The sequence below is a fragment of the Delphinapterus leucas genome, unplaced genomic scaffold (assembly GCF_059928025.1).
Source record: "Delphinapterus leucas isolate spDelLeu-1000000601 "Yukka" unplaced genomic scaffold, BTC_Dleu_Yukka2 spDelLeu_asBTCV2_sq93, whole genome shotgun sequence".
NCBI classification, from domain to species: Eukaryota; Metazoa; Chordata; class Mammalia; order Artiodactyla; family Monodontidae; genus Delphinapterus; species Delphinapterus leucas.
In genome coordinates this window covers 70,732-77,500 of record NW_028322302.1, presented here as the reverse complement: position 1 = coordinate 77,500, position 6,769 = coordinate 70,732, and positions in this window count along the sequence as shown.

The window sequence follows — 6,769 nt, the reverse complement described above, 5'->3', positions numbered from 1 at the left end:
TCTCTGTCTCTCTCTGTCTCTGTCTCTCTGTCTCTCTCTCCACCCCAGCCCCCCGTCTCTCCCTCCCTGTCTCTCCCTCCCTCCCTCCCTCCCTCCCTCCCTCCCTCCCTCCCTCCCTCCCCCCCTCCCTCTTCTCTCTCTCCCCCTCCCGGCCTCTCCCCCACTTTCTCCCTTCCTCCTTTTCTGTCTCCCTCTCCCTCACCCATCCCCACTCCCCCCCATCCCCCGTCATGTGGCATCCTCATTTTCCATGAGAACTCATGGAGACGGAAGGGATGTTGGACAGATGGTCGCATGCTACCGGATCCCCCTTCCACGGGGATAGCTGCATTGCCTTTGGCAGGCCATGGAGGCAGGATGGGCATAGGTCCACTGCCTCACACCAAGGCCCTTTGGGAGCATTTCAGTGAATCGGGACAGAACATTTTTCTCCGTGCGCGGAGGGAACCGGAATCGGGCACCCCGAAATGGACCGCTTTGGCACACAGATGCGTGCGAATTTAAGGCGCTTCAGAAACGACGGGTGGGCGACGAGGACGCTCTGCCGCTCTGCCTCTCCCTCTTCTTCCTGACCTGAAAGGAGGACCAAAATCTGCCTTGAGAAGAAGCTCAAGCTCAAGCTCAAGCTCAGAGCCCGCCGTTTCGAGTGACTCCTGGCTTGGGCTTCTCCTGCGCGGGGGTCACAGTGCACGCGTTCCTCAGCCGTGGGTTGCTCTCTTCTCGAGCTGTCTTTTGGGGACAGGGGCCTCTCAGGCAAGAACTCAGAAGGATCGTTGAGGAAACATCGTTTTTCCTCTCCCACGACTGATGAATGCAGACAGACACACAGGAATCTCGCCCCTGCTTCCACCCCCGCCCCCCACCCCCCACCCCAAGTGAGAGGAGTCGCCGGACATCCTTGGGGTCACACACAGCCAGCCTCCGTGGCTCTTCTATGTTGCCAGGCTCCCTGGCCTTCACTGCCCCCGCACGCCCCCAGTGAAGTTGCATCATCGTTCATAGTGTCGATGCTGTGAGAAGATAAGCTTTTCAAAATAAAAATTCTCCCTGCCTTTCCTTCCCAGGAACACCATGAACACCTACTGTCATGTGCAGTGCTTATTGACCCACCTGGAGCAGAGGACCCTCTCCGACAGACACCCTCCCCTCCCCTCCCCTCCCCACCCCACCCCACCCCACCCCACCCCACCCCACCCCACCCCACCCCCAGGAACTCACTTGCTCCGAGTCATCGAGGAGAGGGTGTTTGGTTCTGTGTCTTAAATTGGTGGGCCGATGACACATCATCTCCTAGTAAGCCATCAGGTTCACCAGTTCGGGTTCGGTGGCATGAAGTACATTTACGCCCTCCTTGAGTTTGACTTTGAAAGTCTTGGGGCCCTGAGTAGGCCGCCCCCAAATGTGCCTCCGTGGCATAGAGATGTTTTGGAATTAGACTGACAACACCACGAGAGGGACACTGACTCTCTTTTACTTCTCCCCTCTGAAATCAGGAAGAAAATCTCTCACGTGAAAGGGGAGGGGGGCGGTGTAGAGGTGTAGAGATCATGACGAACTGAACCGCCCTCACGTCTCGTGAAATGTTCACGAATCGTCTAAGTAGGACTGCTCATAACAAATAGAGGGCACAGACGTTAACGAGATAAGAATGTTTAAGGGGAACTTCCCCCCCCCCCCCCCATGATTGTTTTCCATAGGCCGACTTCAAGACTTTCCAACATCTCTGGTCATCTCTAGGCTTAGAGGTTGGCTAAGTGCCATGACAGGGTGAAATCTCAGCGAGCGTCTACATCATCTCCACATAAGATAAAATACTGAAATGTTCGTGGCTCCACGAGTCTAAGGGTCTCCCTGCTTTGGACCTTTTACGGAGGAGAGACTGAGCAAGTTTGGTTCCGTGCCTAGATAGATCTTGTGCTTTAGGGAGAGAGTGTACTCGGTAGGAGCCTAGACTTCTACAAAGTATTCCATGTTCACACTGTTCACTGTGGTTGGCTTCCTTACTTGCACTGACTGACTGAAGAAAAAAAAACAAAAAACAAAAAACACAGACAGTGTCCAAGGACGAGGCATTCTAAAGAAGGAACGGAACGTGCGTGGTCCAAGCTACCTGATGTCGCCATCCTCATGGTAGGAAGAGGACTTTTTTGGGGGAGTGGGGAGGCAAAGTAGAAGATATGCAGATAATGTGTGGGGGAAGGAGAAAAGAGATTTTAGTCCTAAAGGTGGTCTTTTCTCAATGGAAAAGAAAGAAAACAAGGGACAGGCTAAAAATGGGCACAGACAATTGGAAGACGTGTGTGAAGAAAACGGTCTTTAGAAAGGAATCGGATCCGTGGTCAGGACTGACTGGATAAGATGAGGATGGATTCAAAGACAGAAATGAGTTTTCGTATCAACGTGAAACAAGTGCAAAAATAGAATTTAGTTGTCTCTCTGTGTTAAAAGGACAAGGTTTGGGTTTAGGGTTTGGGTTTTTCTTTCATCAGTCTGCTCTGTCCATCATGAGAGATTAGATTAGATTAGGAAAGGTTTCTTCCTTTATCTTTAAGGAGGGAGGGAGGGAGGGAGGGAGGGAGGGAGGGAGGGAGGGAGGGAAGGAAGGAAGGAAGGAAGGAAGGAAGGAAGGAAGGAAGGAAGGAAGGAAGGAAGGAAGGAAGGAAAGAAGGGAGGGAGGAAGGAAGGAAGGAAAGAAGGGAGGGAGGGAGGGAGGGAGGGAGGGAGGGAGGGAGGGAGGGAGGGAGGAAGGAAGGAAAAGGAAGCAAGAAAGAAAAGCTTATGCCTTGTCAGAAGTCATCACTTATTTTCTAGGTTGCCGTTATCAGGTCTCGGAGGACTCACATCAGCTTAGTCCTCTCGAGATTCAAAGAACCAGGTGTGGCTCAGAACTGACGAAGAAGCTTCTCTCTCTGCCTAGCAAGTCTCTCCTTGGGATGTTGGTGACATGGCTAGCGAAGCACTGTTTCACAGTGACCTATATCCGATTAAGTGCTTTACAACCTTTTGGATATTTTGGACACACTTGCCCCTAAATTGAAGGACAGGTGAAGTCCTTTGGACTTAGAACGCACTTTGAGTTAGGATGCAGGAGGAGAGGGCCCTCGAAATAGCCCCAAAATGTGTTCTCTCTCCTGAGAAATGAGAGAGGTGAAACTGAGTACGTTTCTTGGAGAGGTTCGATGACACGGGAAGCGTTGTCAAAGAGGAAGGAACAACGTGAAGTCTTCTTTGGCTTGTGTCTGTACACCGATGTGTTCTAACTGTTCCAGAAATGATGGGATGTTTCTTCCTGGAAGTCTTCTCTGCCCTGGCATAAAGGGTTGTCTGTCGTCGTCAAAATGGAGGCTCACACGAAAGGGACCGAACCCAGTATCAGGGAGATGTTCTAACCGACTTTCATGCCAAGACAGCAGCAACAGCCTGTTGAAAGGTGGTGGGGGAGGCGGGGCACACGTGGATCAAGTCCATTCTGTCCTGTCAACAGCCGGACGGGGCTATGGCAGACGGGAGACGGCGGCCCGGCGGCCGGTTGGTTACTCCCTGACCAACCTCCCCCCCCCCCCCACCTTGCATTCCTTCACCCACCCATGGTGCCTTGAAGATGACTCCAATTGTACATAGACATTGGCGGGAAGATTTCTACAGTCTACCGGCAACGTCTGACCTGTCATGCTTGTAACCCTGGGGGGGAAAATTATTTTTCCCTCTGGAAAGAAAACCTCCCCTCTCTGGACCCTCTGAACCCCAGCCACTGGACTTCATTCCACTGCCACTTAGTAGGGGTCATCCAAACATTCTTGTGGCCGTAGGTATGTCTTCCGTGTGGGTTGAAGTCTTCCCTCACTCACTGCAAGACTGATGCCCTCACCGTGGCACAGAGACTGTTAAAAAAACAAAATGTGTTTGCCACTTGGGGTCTACCTTCCACAGCCTCCCCTGTGATCAGATCACGGCACCCGCTTCGCCGGGCAAATCCTACAGTCCTTCACAGAAGCTCTTGCAAACTTTTTGGAACCGTCACTCGTCCAGTCACGCTCGATCATCAGGCAAGGTCGGCAGAACCGATGGAAAGACTGGACTCCAAGAAGAACAACGATGACTTACACGGGGTTGAATGAACTGATGAATAGGATGATAATGTGTATGACTGCTTGTGTAAAGTAGGACGGATTGGGGAAGCGGGGGGATAACTCAGGGGGTTGGGATGAACATATACACATTACTGTACATAAAATCGGTAATCAGCAAGCAAGCGCCTCCTACTGTATAGCACGGGAAACTCTACTCAATACTTTGTAATAAGCCTATGAGAGAAAAGAATCTGAAAAACGAAACCTGTATAAAATACCCGTATATATATATATATATATATATATATATATATATATATATATATATGTGTGTGTGTGTGTGTGTGTGTGTGTGTGTATATATGTATGTATATATATATACGTATATATATACACATACGTATATGTATACACACACACACACGTATGTGTATGTATATATATATGTATGTGTATATGTATATATATGTATATATATGTGTATATATATGTATATATATATGGAGGGGGGGAGAGGGAGGGGGAGGGAGACAGAGAGACAGAGAGACAGAGACAGAGAGACAGAGAGACAGAGGGATTAGGACTGATTCTTAAATCTTCTGTTTTCCAGATACAAGGAAAAACAAAAACAAACAAACAAAACCCAATTTTCTTTTTAAAGATGGACATCCATTTGGTAACTTAGACCTCTGTCAGCAGGATGGAACCACTGGCCTTTTTCTCCCTACCTTCCTTTATTCAGAAACTCTCAGTGAGTCTTCTTATTTCCTTGGCAACAGAGTTATTTGCATACGTTACTTGGAGGCCAAAATTATGTTTCCATAAAACGGGGATACTCACTTGTGGATATGAAGTTCTGGAGCTACTCGTTTCCCTTAGGGTGTTGTTCTTAACCTGAAAACTGGGCTGCCTCCCGAAGTTTTTTGAGTTCTCTCCAATATCTGGCTACGACTCTCTCCATGAACGTTTGCCATTTTCTCCCACCCTTTTGACTTGGCCTCACTGAGAACTAAAATGGCCCTTTGCCTGAAGCCCTGCAAACGGAAGCTAGAGAACTTGACGAAACGGCCACAACGGCTCCTATGGAAACAATCCTCGTGCCTGTTTCTTTGAGAGCCACTCCGAGATTTGAACCAAACACCCGACGACATCATCAGAGGTGTTTCAGACTTCTAAAGTTGCTTCGACCCTGACATCTAGAAATCTCCTTCACACACACACACACACACACACACACACACACACACACACACTCACACCTACCCACACGAGTCACCAGCTCAGCTTTAATATGTTCCAAGGAACTTTCAGAGGAGGGAACTGTTGGGCTCCAGAGTAGGCCGCCCCAAAATGTGCCTCCATGCTCTATTGATTATGTTGAATTCAAGTGACTTAAGAACCGGCCAGCACAAGAGGGACAAACTGGCCCTCCTTTCTGTCCTCCTGCGGAGGAAGATCTCAAGTGAAGACATCTGCTTCCATGCATGTCCATGATTCTCAAATGGCGTAGTGGGGTTTCCTGGGTTAGGAAAAGGAGGGGACACCTTTTGCTTGGAAAAAAGGCCTGTTTCTCACACAACCTCCTCCCGTCCCTTACCTCTCTCCCTCCTTCCCTCCCTGCAGTTTGGAGGGGGCAGCCTAAGGGTGGGGAAATTGGGGAAAGAAAAAAGACAAAGCCATTCATTAAAGAGAAGCTCGAGGCAAAGTCAAAGGCTCCGACTTGACCGGAGAGCTTTCTGCATTTGAATGGAGCGATTGAACGAGGCCCTGCCGAATGAATCGTCCGGACCTCCCCTCCCCCGCTCCTGGCAAAGGTCAGTCCAGGGGACTTAGGAAGGAGCTCTGGAGAAGGAACGGGGGTGGGGGTGGGGGTGGGGGTGGGGGCGGGACCAACAGACAATAGCTGCTGACTGCCTGCCTGCCGGGCTGAGGCCTGAGGCCTGAGGGCCACCACGCTGGCTCCTGCAACACAATCCCTTCCCGGAAACCGCTGTGATGACTATTTTGGCAGTGAAGGATCCAATCTGAACCCTCTTGGCCTATTTCTGCAAAAGGCCCGAGTCTCAGCTGCGACAGATTCTCTGGATTTCTTGGCACATGGACTGACCCGCACCCTCCCGTCCTGTCAGATCCTCCTTTGTACACACGCCTCCACTCACTGGAAGTGTTCTTTGGCCTCGTCCAGAAAACGAACACACAAAAAGAAGCACACAAACAGGCTGAAATGATATGTTGGTATTTATTGGAAAGAAACATCCTCCTCTCACACATCTGAGGGCAGGAAGCGAAGGCAGGTTCTCGGCCGGCCGGAGGGGGACGGGGTGAACCGAGGTCGGTCAGCGCCCCCCTGCCCCCGCTTCTCTCCCAGGTCACGTGGGCCCCCCTCCCCCGCCTCTCTCTGCGCCCCCCCCCCCCCCCCCCCGGCCCTGGTTCTGATATTTCACTCGGGAAACTTCTCTAGGCCGGCCGAGATGGATGCCAGCTTGCTGTCCTGCCGTTTCATGTCCATCTCTATCGGCCATGCCCAAAAGGCACGGGAAATCATGGACAGGAGATAGCGCACCCAGAATTGTGGTGTGTGCGCGCGCGCGCGCGCGCGCGCGCGTGTGTGTGTGTGTGTGTGTGTGTGTGTGTGTGTGTTTTGGTGGGGTTTCTGTTTGCGTGTGTGTTTCCTTTTGGTTTGGCTTTGTTTTTTTTTC